Source organism: Macaca thibetana, chromosome X, assembly GCF_024542745.1.
Source record: "Macaca thibetana thibetana isolate TM-01 chromosome X, ASM2454274v1, whole genome shotgun sequence".
NCBI classification, from domain to species: Eukaryota; Metazoa; Chordata; class Mammalia; order Primates; family Cercopithecidae; genus Macaca; species Macaca thibetana.
In genome coordinates, this window is record NC_065598.1 from 99225861 (window position 1) to 99240621 (window position 14761).

General features: G+C 38.8%; 1 protein-coding gene across 2 annotated transcripts in view; it reads right to left on the minus strand.

Moving 5' to 3' along the window:
- RAB9B (RAB9B, member RAS oncogene family) overlaps positions 1–14761 on the minus strand; it is a 132708-nt gene that overhangs the window by 17225 nt on the left and 100722 nt on the right. The window contains exons 2-5 of one of the 2 annotated variants that reach the window (XR_007722574.1): positions 3323–3394; positions 1967–2070; positions 949–1114; positions 734–846 (exon numbers count right to left, since the gene is read on the minus strand). The exons of the other annotated variant lie outside the window; for it this stretch is intronic. The gene's annotated coding sequence lies outside the window, so the exon portion shown is untranslated. The remainder of the gene's footprint in view (positions 1–733; positions 847–948; positions 1115–1966; positions 2071–3322; positions 3395–14761) is intronic. 2 annotated transcript variants of the gene reach the window in all.

Genomic DNA, 14761 nt, shown 5'->3' on the forward strand with positions numbered 1-14761 from the left:
CTGCGGCAGGGCAGTACTAAAATAAATTAGTGACACCTACCACCCTGGATGGCCAGCCTACTAGCTCACCGGGGACATAGCATTAAAGCCCTTTCACAACCCTAGGTTAGAATTTGGCACCGTTGGACAGCACTCTGATGACCAGCTTAAAGAAAGCTGACTTAAAATCAGCTGCAGATTCATTGCCCCATAGTTGCAGCTGACAAAAGATTGGAGAGAAAGGAATCTTTAGCTGGAGGGATAACAAATCAGTCACCAGTTAAGGAGCTCCGTTCAAAAGCAGTTTCAATTTAATTTCCTGATTTCTGCTTAACCACAATTAATATTCTGCAAGCAAGTCTGGTTGAATGACTTTAAGACATAAAGAATAAAAATATGACAGGGACTTATTTTAAGACACTGGCAAACAAGGACACAGCACCATATTTTGGAGAATTGATTCAGGGTGCTACAGAGTGATTGTATTTTTGCCTCACAGGAACCGAAAGCCAGTTCCCAAGAAAGCTATGTTTTCCATCTGCCCTTATTTGGCTCTGCCCTCTGGGATGAATCTATAGATGGAGTTTCTAGGCTCTCAGAAGCTGAGAGCATCTCCAGTCTCTCAATTGAGTCCATTGTTCTTAGCTCTCCCACACACCATAAACCTCCTTTTTTCTAACTGAAAGAGCTCTCTTTGTGCTTAGATCAGCCAAAGATCAAGATGCAGCAGTATAAACAAGAAACATTTTCTTACAGCAACAGTTGTGTTGCTTTTCCTATCTTCAGGGTCAGTACTGAGTGTAGTTATGCAGGATGTGGAAGGTGCAGCTTTGTCCAGAGCAACATTTGTTCATTCCTTAATTCCTTCTGTGAACATTCATTGAGAAACTACTAAGTACTGTGTTAAACCCCAGGAAGTTCAAGTTTGGGGGCGGTATGGGTAGAAAGGTGATCAAGACCAGATCTTACACTCAAGGATCTCTCTCAGATTCAGCCATAGCAGAGAGGTATCCCAGGGTAAACTGGAGTGGAGGCAAGGAGTCTGCAGTCTGACCGGCTGACTGCAGTGGGCATCTGAATTCTCCCCTCAGTATGTGGGAGAGGTGGGTGTTAAGGGCCTTGACTTCACGTGGCTCTGGGTTTTTAGGGCACTGATACAAACAAAACTTCAATTTAGAGTCCTGACAACTTGTGACTTGCTCTTTCTATGTCACCCTGCTTCTTGCCTTACATGTGACAGCATTTATGCACACACTGTCACAATGCATGTGCGTGCTTCCACCCACTCAATCATTTGGGGAGTCAGAGGGCACATGAATCAAGATTTACATAAACACAGGCTATTCAGCCTGGCCTTTTGTCTCTATCCAGGCTAAATCTGAGAAGCCAAGGAAGGGTAATGTAAGATACAACATATCAAAACTGCACTTGTACCCCCTAAATTTATACAACGACAACAAAAAAGATAACAAGTCTTTCTCTGTTTGGATTTCCTTAATTGTGAACACAGGTAGTGTGTCTATTTTTTTTGTCTTTTTCTTTTTTTTTTAATTGAGACAGAGTCTCCCTCTGTCGCCCAAGCTGGAGTGCAGTGGCGCGATCTCGGCTCACTGCAAGCTCCGCCTCCCAGGTTCACGCCATTCTCCTGCCTCAGCCTCCCGTGTAGCTGGGACTACAGGCGCCTGCCCCACGCCTGGCTAATTTTTTGTATTTTTACTAGAGACGGGTTTCACCGTGTTAGCCAGGATGATCTCGATCTCCTGACCTCGTGATCCGCCCGTCTCGGCCTCCCAAAGTGCTGGGATTACAGGCGTGAGCAGTGTGTTTATTTTGACATTAACAGTTAACTTCATGAATATTAAGTAACAAAAGAAATACTCATAATTATATTTACAAAATCAATACTTGGCTATTCCTACATCAATAAGCAGGTAAGGACTTCAAGTCAATATTTATACATTGGGAAAGATTTTCCTTGTTCACTCACTTGTTTGAAAGAAGCAAACATGCTCTTCATTATATTTGTTGTCCCACAAAGTTTGGTGTCTATGTGCTCCTGTTCTGGGACTCCCTGAATTGACTGACTTTATTCTACAGGAAAATATCAGATAAGGTCATGAGTGTTTTACTGATCATGGATCAGTCCAAGGAAATCCAGTCTTAACATTTTACCCAAACTCTCAAAAAATACTTATTTGATAAATTATCTGTGTCAAGTGTTATGCTAAGTGTTTGTGGTATAGCAGTTAATAAAAGAGATACAGTCTCAGCCCTCACGGAGTTCAACTAAAGACAGAAAGGGGTAGGAAGGGAGACAGGGAGCATGGTGAAGAATGAGGCTAACATCCTTCCACAGAAACAGTGGAAAAGATAGAATCAGGGAGAAACTTGCACAGTCCCATGAGAAACAAAGAGTCATTAAAAAAAACAAAAGATATAGACATGCAAGTCTGTATTTAGATAAATGCAATGGTATTTAAGATTGGAAAACATTAAATAGGCTTGGACTGTTTTGTTCCCCAATGTGGAAAGTGACTCAGCTCTAGGTTCCAAAGGAACTAGCTTCATAGATCTATATATTATGTGAAACCCTACCTTTCAAGCATCAAAGGGGCAAAATACAAAGCTGATTCTGAGGGTTGCAATATTAAAACCAAACAAGCCAACTGATATTTGAAAGTGTATAGATGGTTTTAATTCTAGTTGATGATGAATTCGCATGTAGACCAACTTTAAAAAACAACAGGGAAATGTGGTTCTTTTTTTTTTTTTTTTTTTTGAGACGGAGTGTCGCTCTGTCACCCAGGCTGGAGTGCAGTGGCCCGATCTCAGCTCACTGCAAGCTCCGCCTCCCGGGTTTACGCCATTCTCCTGCCTCAGCCTCCCGAGTAGCTGGGACTACAGGCGCCCGCCACCTCGCCCGGCTAGTTTTTTGTATTTTTTTTTAGTAGAGACGGGGTTTCACCATGTTAGCCAGGATGGTCTCGATCTCCTGACCTCGTGATCCACCCGTCTCGGCCTCCCAAAGTGCTGGGATTACAGGCTTGAGCCACCGCGCCCGGCAGAAATGTGGCTCTTGCAATCAAAGCTTCCTTCCATGTCCCCAACATGTACCAGATAGAAATTTGGTGACATCTCATTTGACTTAAAATATGAAATCTGCCCACATTATCAAATAAAAGTGAACAGAAACATAAAAATTATCCTATATGCAAATGATATTATTTTCAGAAGCTCAGAGTGGTCTTAGCAAACAAATGGCTCAGCTAATTACTGCTAGGAAGAAAGTATACATATCAGCTTTCCTAAAAATAAATTTGTCATTTTCAGTAGATGTTCCCACCTTCTTGTTGGTGAATAGTGTGAGTAATTCCATAAAGCAGGTACTTCAGGATATATTCTGCAGCTGGCTTATCTGAAAGGACAAAAGTAAATTACGTTTCTCAAAGCCAGGTAATATATGGGTGCTTATGGAATTTCTACACATGTGTTGTTGTTTGTTTGTCTTTAATAGCTTAGCGGGTTACAACTACTTTAAAGTATTTCCAGGTTAAAAAATTTTAAGTCATGCTTTATGCCCTATTTGTCTTGGTGTTAAAGAAGATTCAAAATAATTGTCTGGGAAGGGCGTGGTGGCTCATGCTTGTAATCCCAGCACTTTGGGAGGCCAAAGAGGGCATATCACTTGAGCTTGAGGTCAGGAGTTTAGTTTTGCCATGGCCAACGTCGCAAAACTAAAAATACAAAAATTAGCCAGGCATGGTGGTTCAAGCCTATAATTCCAGCTACTCAGGAGGCTGAGGAACAAGAATGCTTGAGCCTGGGAGGCAGAGGTTGCAGAGTGCTGAGATTGTGCCACTGCACTCCAGTCTGGGCAACAGAGGGAGAACCTCAGTAATAATAATAATAATAATAATAATAATAATAATAATTGCCTGAAGAGAATCTTGGTCAGGACTGTAGGCAGCCTTACCTCCAACACTAATAGCTGCACTTTATCAAGCACTGTATCTGCAAAGTACGTTACACATCTTATCTCATTTCATCGTCACATCAGTCTTACGAGGCAGAAGCAACTATTATCCTTCAGTTCCATGCTGGAGCATGTGGCCTTGTTGATCACATCAGTTTACACATGAGCATGTTAATCCTATCCTAGTTCAACTGACTGGCAAAACTGCAGGGACTAGCTGCATTCAGCTATTTGTCAGGGAGCAGAACCACTATCATTGTAGCTCAGTATTGTGAACAAAAGTTCTCTGAAAAGGGGCCACAAAGCGAGACCCCGCCTCTACAAAAAAAAAAAAAAATTACTCCAGCATGGTACCTAGTGCCTGTAGTCCCAACTACTCTGGAGGTTGAGGTCGGAGTATAGCTATAGCCCCAGAGGCTGCGGCTGCAGTGAGCTGTGATTGCACCACTACACTCCATCCTGGGCAACAGAGCGAGACCCTGTCTTGAATAAAAAATAAAACAAACTTATTAAAAATAAAAAGGAATTTGGAGGAAAGAGACTTTTTTTTTTTTTTTTTTTGGAAACAGGGTCTCACTCTGTTGCCCAGGCTGTAGTGCAGTGGCACCATCTCAGCTACTACAGCCTTGACCTCCTGGGCTCAAGTGATCCTCCCACCTCAGGCTCCACAGTAGCTGGGACTACAAGCGACTGCCACCAGGCTCAGGGCTAATTAAAAAAGTTTTTTTGTAGAGACATGGTTTTGCCTTGTTGCCCAGGCTGGTCTTGAATTCCTGGCCGACCTCGGCCTCCCAAAGGGCTGGAATTACAGGCATGAGTCACTGCTCTTAGCTCCAAGGAAAGAGACTTTATTCCAGAGAATAGTTTGGACACCAGAGACACACAACCTTAGGTGTAAAACGAAGGTGTGTTCCAGAGAGCAAAGGTAGGGTTCTACTTTTATAGCAAAAGTTTATGCAAATGAAGTATTCAAACTCACCTGGTTCTGATTGGTTGATAGAACTGAGCCCTGACTGGTCAAGGCAACTGAGCCCTGATTGGTTGAGGCAGCTAAGTCATAATTGGTCAAGGCAGATGGCCTCTGATTGGTTGGTTCAGGTGAGCTCTGGAAGTCCCAAAGTTGAACAGTCGTGTGGGTTTTGGAGGAACTTGAGACCTCTGACCTTTAGTTGGCAGATGGCCCCACTTGGCTCTATTTAAAATTTAGGCCCAGTTAGCCACTCAGGATCCATTTTGAAGTATTGCCTATTTCAGGTTCACATTTGTTCATAGTACCTGCCAAAAACTCCCCTGAGAGAAGCAGTGGTTAAGCGGGGATAACCTGAAGGAAGTGTACTCCATTCATTCCCCAGGCATCTCCAAATATTTTTTACTGTGCAATCCTATCAGTAAAACACAATGGAGCCCACACCCCCGCCCCTAGACCTTGCTGCTCTAAGTGTGGTCTTAGAACAAGGAGCATCAGGATCGCCTGGGAGCTAGTTAGAAATGCAGAATCTCAGCCTGATCTACACCCACTGAATCAGAAACTGCACTGTAACAAGATCCCAGGACGATTTGTATACATATTAAAATTTGAGCAGATTTGCTGTGTGTAATTATATAACATGTATTAAAATATATATTAAACATATGCTTTAAGTATTGACATTATATTCATGTACTGCTGTTCTAATATACACATTATAAAGCATGAAAAACAACTTTTAAAAATATAAAATAAATATGAAGTAATATTTTAAAATATATTTTATTTGATAGTATATACATACACAATTTATATCTTATTTGAAACATGATAATATTAATATTTTAGTGAGAACAATGTGACTGAATATGCCTCATTAATTTTGAAATCATGGTTTAACATTTTAGAATACTGAGTTCAGTTTAAACTGACCCTTAGCTTGAATGGATGTTATAGCCGAAAATAATAACTTACAAAGATTCATAGATGTAAATGGATGTAGTATGACAGTGGCAGTGCTCAATAAATTATGTTAATTTTTCAGCCTCACTTTGCAGTTATGCAAAGATTTTTGTTGAAATTTGACTATTAAATTTTCGCTCTCCCTGCCATCATTCAGTGGTCCTTGCAAAGTACATTTTTTTTTTTCTTTTGTGACGGAGTCTCCCTCTGTCACCCAGGGTGGAGTGTAGTGGTGCGATCTCGGCTCACTGCAACCTCCGTCTCCCGGGTTCAAGCAATTCTCCTGCCTCAGCCTCCTGAGTAGCTAGGATTACAGGCATGCACCACCACACCTGGCTAATTTTTGTATTTTTGGTAGAGACGGGGTTTCACTATGTTGGCCAGGCTGGTCTCGAACCCCCGATCTCGTGATTCCCCCGCCTCAGCCTCCCAGAGTGCTGGGATTACAAGCGTGAGCCACCGAGCCCGGCCCAAACTAAAGTATTTTTACAAATGAGTTCAAGCTATCGGAGTAGGATGTTTCAGGCAAGTTAAACATATCCTGTTACTTTAAATATATATAAATATATATATATTATATATATATTATATATATATAAAATCTTATACTTTTAAATGTTGTTTTTCATGCCTTATATGTGTATATTAGAACAGCAGTACATGAATATAATGTCAATACTTAAAGCATATGTTTAATATATATTTTAATACATGTTATATAATTACACACAGCAAATCTGCTCAAATTTATATATATATATAAATTTTCCATATATATATGGAAAAGAAGTGACACACATAGTTTTCAGCAACAAAGTCACAAGCTGATGAAGGTATCTCCACATATCTGTTTTCAAATGCTCTCTGTATGGCACATGTCCTTTGAAAGGCACTTACTTGGCCAGGCGCGGTGGCTCACGCCTGTAATCCCAGCACTTTGAGAGGCCGAGGCGGGTGGATTACGAGGTGAGGAGATCGAAACCATCCTGGCTAACACGGTGAAACCCCGTCTATACTAAAAATACAAAAAATTAGCCGGGCGCAGTGTCGGGCGCCTGTAGTCCCAGCTACTGGGGAGGCTGAGGCAGGAGAATGGCCTGAACCCAGAAGGCGGAGCTTGTAGCGAGCCGAGATCGTGCCACTGCACTCCAGCCTGGGCGAAAGAGCGAGACTCTGTCTAAAAGAAAAAAAAGAAAGGCACTTACTTTCTCACTGATTGTTAAAAAGGCATATTTCCCTGACAAATCTGCAGAGTGAGAACACCAGAGTCAATCTTGTTAATATTTATTGATATTAGGTATTAATAAAATTTTTCTTATTTTAAGATTAAAAATTAATACAAATACTAGTTCAAATGGGTCATGTTGCAATCACCACAGAGTGCACACATATCTCACATTAGAGGTCATACTGTGTAGCAGTTTCTCCAAAACATTTTGAAGATGGAAATCTCTTTCTAAGGTGATAAGTTTTTCAGGCCTCTACTATAACAGGTGGAGGGAGGTATTACCATTGGTTGAGAAAACATTTAAAATATATAATCAATTCAATAACACTATTTTAAAACGTTTTCTTACAGAAAATTTCAAACATACACAAAAGTAAAGAGGTTCCTTAAATGCAAGGAGCCTCATGTAACCATTACTCAGCTTCAGTAATGATCAATATTGAGTAACATTTTAAAATGAGTTTGTATTCTGTTGATGTCCACACAGATGAAGACATATCATTCGTTCATTTTACTGACAATCCTTACTGTTCAGATGGATGCCAGAGGGGAGACTCCTTGCAGCAACACCTCCATTTTCTTTCTTTCTTTCTTTTTTTTTATTATACTTTAAGTTCTAGGGTATATGTGCACAACGTGCAGGTTTGTTACATATGTATACGTGTGCCATGTTGGTGTGCTGCACCCATTAACTCGTCATTTACATTAGGTATATCTGCTAATGCTATCCCTCCCCCCTCCCCCCTCCCCACAATAGGCCCCCGTGTGTGATGTTCTCCTTCCTGTGTCCAAGTGATCTCATTGTTCAATTCCCACCTATGAGGCAACACCTCCATTTTCTACTCTACCCCCAAGAGGACAGAGGACAAAGCTTGGGGATTGCTCTACTTTAGAGTCTAAAACATCTTCCTGATTTATGCCAGACCAATAGGTAGCAACTATTACTTGAATTGCTTCACAGTGGCCATCTTGGAATTATTTTTACTAAATTGCTCTGTTTTGTGATGTCAGTGACCTATGTTGAGGACTATTTTTAAAAAGCCATCCTACACAACAGTGGCTATGTCTACTATGGTCATGTTTTTGTGGGTGTCATTCATTATACTATATTTATCCAGAAGGCTACAGGGGACCTATTTCTCTTCAGTCTAGTATCAAACTAGTTGTGCTTTATTTGAGTGTTGAAGTAAGAGCAGACTGTCATTATGATTCCTGATGTTGTGTTTTGGACTTTTTTGGCGGGGGGCGGGGCAGAACACATTCATTGTTTTAGTAATTTAATCTTGCTGAGTTGTTGAAACCAAGTAAAGGTTCCAAAACCACCTCTTAGTTTGTTGGATTATTTTTCTTTCTCTTTCCCCTCTCATTTCTGTGGAAGTGTGAAAGGTGGTCAGAATTGAAAGAAGAAGAAAGAAAGAAAACAGTTCTAGGTCTCTTCTTCCCTCACCCTCATTTCAAACTCTAGAATTCAGAAAACCTTAAAACACTGGACTTAGATGTGGTTTTGTCAGTAAGTTAACAGATGGATTCAAGTATGGTGAATTAACATCTTCTCTCGATCATATTTGTATACTCCAGCCCTAATAAGAACTCTAAGCTCTTTACTCATTTTAATACATCGGCGTGAGAGATATTGTCTGGCAAAAACTTGGAGAAATAGGTATAAATCTGACTTTAAATGGCTCCATGTCAAAAGTTTTTACTTTCACAGGTAAGAAAGTCTTTTGATATCGTTCACTATCTTTTTTTCCCCACAGTAAAAGCCTAGGGTAGCTCATTTCCAGGGCTGTTTTCAACATGCTGGGACAACTCCAATTGTTTCAAGGAGTATTAGGAAAATGATACAAATAAGATTTTAATGCAATTCAATTTTAAATGCATATACCATACACCTTTAGGAAAAGAGAATGAGATAAACTAAAATAGAATAAGTGATACTTTTCAATTCTGAAGTATTTGGTGATTATTTCTTTAAAACAGGGTTACCAACAGGCATAGATCCATTGTAAGCTCTGCCTCATTCTCTCCCCTTCTGTCTCCCTGGGCTTACAGTGGGGTACAATGATGTCTCCAGGACTGGGTTTTCTGTTACTGTGGACACTCATGACTCCTTCTCCACAGTGTTCCAGCACCCCATTCTCCTAGTCTGAGTGCCCACCTTGTTTACCATTTATAGTAGGGTTGTCCCCACTTCAAATCACTTTACACTTATTGCTCCAGTCCCCTCTCAGGAGTGTGGCTCCTAGGCTCCTATCATTTGGTCCCGCCACCTTCCCAGGTATGCTGTTCCTGCCAAGTGGTGACAGGCCTCCTAAAGACCACTGCCTGATGTTCTCTAGATTTGTTTGTCATTGGGCCTAGCATCTACACTCTGTCCACCTTACTGAGTGTGAATAAATTATTGTTTCACCAGAAGATCCTGGAACTGACAACCTGGGAATCCAACAACGGCAAACAATATGACTTTGATTATGTACCAGCACTGTTGTTTGTACTTTGCAGATGTTAACTCATAAAAGCCTCATAACAATCCAGAGGTGAGCACTATTATTATCATCATTCTAATTTTAAAGATGAAGCAACCGAGGCACGGATAGGTTAAGTGCGTTACCCAAAGTTACAGGCTGGTAAGTGGTAGAACTATGTTTTAAAGTTAGGTAGTCACATTTCAGAGTCTCTTTACTTAACTACTGCTCTATGGTTCTCCCAGCACAGGGAAACATCCTATCACAGGGGAGGAAGTCTTTAAAATGAAAGAAAACATTTTATATAACAAACTGTCCTGTTTGTCCTGGGAGAGGAGCATGTCAAGGACAAAATAAGATTAATGAGAACAGAACACTGAGGGCCAGAACAGCTAATCAGAACTTGGAACACCTAGTCTCTACCATGAGGGGAGTCAATGCCACTGTGCAAATTATGTAGCCACTAAATACAGAACAAATTTTATCAAGAAATTAACAGCTAAAAAGTACGTAATACATAAACACCAGCAGATAACTTACAAAGATATCAGCATGCTTAAGGACAATATTAAATAGATCAAAGTGGGTGCCTGAGGTGGGAGAAGAAAATAGGGGTAGGGATCATAGAAGAAGAAAGAGAGAGAGAGAGACAAAGAGAGAGAGGGAGAGAAAGAGAGAGAGAGAGAATGGGGGTGAAGAGAGAGAGAGGGATCTTGCCTGTAATGATAATGAAAATATACTAAGAACTCAGAAATATGATCAACTCAATTCTCAGCCACCTGAGGTCCAAATTCAACAAACAAATGATTGCCCTGGAATGGCATCCTTTGCTCTTGAGGGCACTGATAATTTTTCTATTTGGACACATAGAGTTTCTGATACATCTTAAGGGTAAGCAGAACTACAGTTTAGGAAGTGGCTACGTAAGAATGAACCTTGATGTAGCCTTTGCTTTACTGGGAAATGACTAGGTTATTCTTTGCCTCTGCTTTTCTTTGCAGTTACATGTGAAAATAAACTCATATCACCAGCTATCAGTGTATGCTAGGTTACTTTTTTACAACTTTATGATTGTATAATTCATACACAATTGACCAATTTAAAGTGTGCAGTCCAATGAGTTTTATGAATAGTATGCTCACAGAGTTGTGCAACTATGACAACAACCAATCTTAGAACATTTTCATCACCCCCAAATGAAGATCCATACCCATTAGCAATGATTCCCTATTCTTTCACCCCCACACCCCCAACACTAGGCAATCGCTAATCCACCTTCTGTCTCTGTGGATTTGTCTATTCTGGGCGGTTCATATAAATAGCATCGTATACCATGTGGTCTTTTGTGACTGGCTTCCCTCCCTTAACATAATATTTTGGAGGTTCATTCATGTTGTAGTATGTATCAGTACTTTGTTCCATTTTATTGTCAAATAATATATATTTCAATTGCTGAATAATATATATTCGATTGTATGGGTATGCCACATTTTGTTTATCTATTCTTCAGTTAATGAGCATTTGGTGTTTACCCATTTCTTTGCTATTATAATAGTGCTGCAACAAACACTCCTGTACAAGTTTTTGTGTGAACGTATGTTTTCAATTCTAATGGATTTATGCCTAGGAGTAGAATTGCTGAGTCATATGATAATTTTATGTTTACCTTTTTGAGGAACTGTCAGACTGTTTTCCATAGTGGCTGCAACCTTCTACATTTCCAACAACAATGTATGAAGGTTGTAATTTCTCCACATTCTTGTCAACACTTGTTATTACCTGGCTTTTTAATTATAGTCATCCTACTGGGTATGAAGTGAAATCTTATTATGGTTTTGTTTTGCATTTCCCTGATGACTGATGATGTTAAACATCGTTTCATGTACTTATGGTCCATTTGTATATCTTTAGAGAAATGTGTATGAGATATTTTGCCAATTTTAAAATTATTTGTCTATTATTGTGTTATGAGTACTTTACATATTTTTATTTACTTATCTATTTTTGAGACTGAGTCTCGCTCTGTCGCCCAGGCTGGAGTGCAGTGGCGAGATCTCAGCTCACTGCAACCTCCGACTCCCTGGTTCAGGTAATTCTCCTGCCTCAGCCTCCCGAGTAGCTGGGATTACAGGCATGTGCCACCACGCCCAGCTAATTTTTGTATTTTTAGTAGAGACAGGGTTTTACCATGTTGGCCAGGATGGTCTCGATCTCCTCATCTCGTGATCCGCCTGCCTCAGACTCCCAAAGTGCTGGGATTACAGGTGTGAGCCACTGCATTTGGCCTACTTTACATATTTTGGCTACCAGCTCCTTATCAGATACATGATTTTCAAATATTTTCTCCCATTCTGTGTGTTGTCTTAACTTTCTTGATGGTGGCTTTGAAGCAAAAAGATATTTAACTTAGATGAAGTCAAATTTATCTATTTTTTCTTTCGTTGCTCTTGTTTTTGCTATCATGTCTAAGAAATCATTGCCTAATCTAAGGTCACACAGATTTTCACCTATGTTATCTTCTAAGAGTTTTATAGTTTTAACACTTACCTTTACATCTATAATTCATTTTGAGTTTATTTTTGTTTATACTGTGAGGCAGGAGTTCAATTTCTTTCTTTTCCATGTGGATATTCAGGCATCCCAGCACATTTGTTGAAAAGACTACTCTTTCCCCCATTAAATTATCCTGGCAGTCTTTTTGAAAATAGATTGTAATGTAAGGGTTTATTTCTGGGTTCTCAATTCTATCCCATTGATCTGTATGTGTATTATTATGTCATTACTACACTGTCTTGATTATTGTAGTTTTGTAGTAAGTTTTGAACTTGACAAACGTGAGTCTTCCAACTTTATTCTTTTTTGAGTTTGTATTAGCTATTCTGAGTTCTTTGCACTTCCATATCAATTTCAACATCAATTTCAGCATCAGTTTGTCAGTTTTTGCAAACAGAACAGAACAAAACAAAACAGCTTGATTTTGCCAGAGATTGTATTGATTCTATAGATCAATTTGGGGAATATTGCCACCTTAACAATATTGAGCCTTTCAATTCATGAAAACAGGACACCTTTCCATTTATTTAGGTCTTATTTAACTTATTTCAATGAAGTTTTGTCATTTTCTGTGCACAACTCTTGCACTTTTTTGTTAATTTGTTTTCTAAGTATTTTTGATGCTATTATAAATGAAATTATATTTTAGTTTTCTTTTTGGATTGTTTCTTGCTAATGTATAGAAATATGACTGATTTTTATGTGTTGATCTTGTGTCCCTCAGTGCTGCTGAACTCATTTATTAGCTCTAATAGATTTTGGGGGTTTCTTTACAATTTTTTAACATATAAAATCACATCATCTGTGAATAGAGATTATCTTACATCTTTCTTTCCAGTTTGGAGGCCTCTTGTTTATTGCCGCTGCCTAATTGACCTGGTTAGAACTTCCATTACAAGGTTAAATAAAAGTGGAGAGAGTGGACATCTTGTCTTTTTCTTGATCATAGAAGGAAAGCTTGCAGTCTTTCCCCATTAAGTAGAATGTTAACTGTAGATTTTTCATAAGTGCCCGTTATGAGGTTAAGGAAATTCCCTGTATTCCTAGTCTGTTGAGTGTTTTCTTTTATCAAGAAAGGGTGTTCAATTTTGTCATCTATTAAGATGATTATACACTTTTTTCCCTTTATTCTAATAATATGGCGTATTCTATTGACTGACTTTCATATGTGAACCCGCCTTGCATTTCTGCGATAAGTCCTAGTTGGTCATGGTGTATGATCCTTTTTATATGTTGCCTGACTCAGTTTTCTACTACTTTATTGAGAATGTTTGCATCTATATTTGTAAAACTTATTGGTCTGTATTTTTCTTTTCTCGTTTTCTCTTTTACCTGGCTTTGGTATCAGGAGATTACTGGTCTCATAGAATGGGTTGCAAAATGTTCCCTCTATTTTTGGAAGAATTTGTGAAGAACTGGTGTTAATCCTTTTTTTAAAAGCCTGGTGGAATTCACCAGTTAAGCTGTCTGGTCCTGGACTTTGTGGGAGGTTTTTTCATTACTAATTTAATCTCTAAAATTTTCTGTTTCTTCTTCAGTCAGGCTTGGCAGTGTGTGCCTTTCTAGAAATATGTTTATTTCATCTAAATTATTTAATTTGTTTATGAAGTTTTTTTTAAAAATAGTTTTCTTTATAATTAAAAAAATTCTGTAAGGTGATACTTTATTCCTGATTTTTGTAAGTCAACTCCTGTCTCTTTTCTTGGTAGGTCTAGCTAAATTTTGTTGATCTTTTCAAAGAACCAACTTTTGATTTTGTTGATTTTCTCTATTGTTTTTCTATTCTCTATTTCATTTGTTTACCTCTAATCTTTTTGTTTGATTGCTTTTGAGAAACAGGATCTCACTCTGTCACCCAGGCTAGAGTACAGTGGTGCAGCCAGAGCTCACTGAAACCTTGAGCTCCTGGACTCAAGTGATTTTCTCACCTTAGCCTCCCAAGTAGCTGGGATTACAAGTGTGACTCACTGCACCCACCTCTAATCTTTGTTATTTACTTCTTTCTGCTTGCTTTGGATTTAGTTTACTCTTCTTTTCCTAGTTTTAAGATGAAAAGTTGGTTATTGATTTGAGATCTTTCTTCCTTTTAAATATAGGTATTTACAGATACAGTATAAATTTCCTCTAAGCACTGCTTTTCCTGTATCCCGTAAGTTTAGTCAGGTTGTAATTTCATTTTTATTCATCTCAAGGTATTTTATAATTTTTCATGTGATTTATCCTTTTATCTGTTGGTTATTTAGGTGGGTGTTAATTTCCACATATTTGTGAATTTGTGAATTTCCCAAATTGCCTTCACTTGTTGATTTCTAATTTCCTACCATGATCAGAGAATATTCTTTAGATAATATAAGTCTTTTAAAGTTTATTGAGACTTTTGTTATGGCTTAACATATAATCTATCCTGGAGAATGTTCATTCTGCACTGGAGAAGAATATGTATACTGCTGTTTGGGGGTGGAGTTTTTTGTAGATGCCTATTAGGTCTGGTAGGTATATAGTGTTATTCAAGTCCTTTCTTTGTGATTTAGTTGCCTAGTTTTTCTACTCATTATTTCAAGTAAGATATTGAAGTCTTTAACTATTATTATTGTTGAATTATTTATTTCTCCCTTCCATTCTATCAGCTTTTT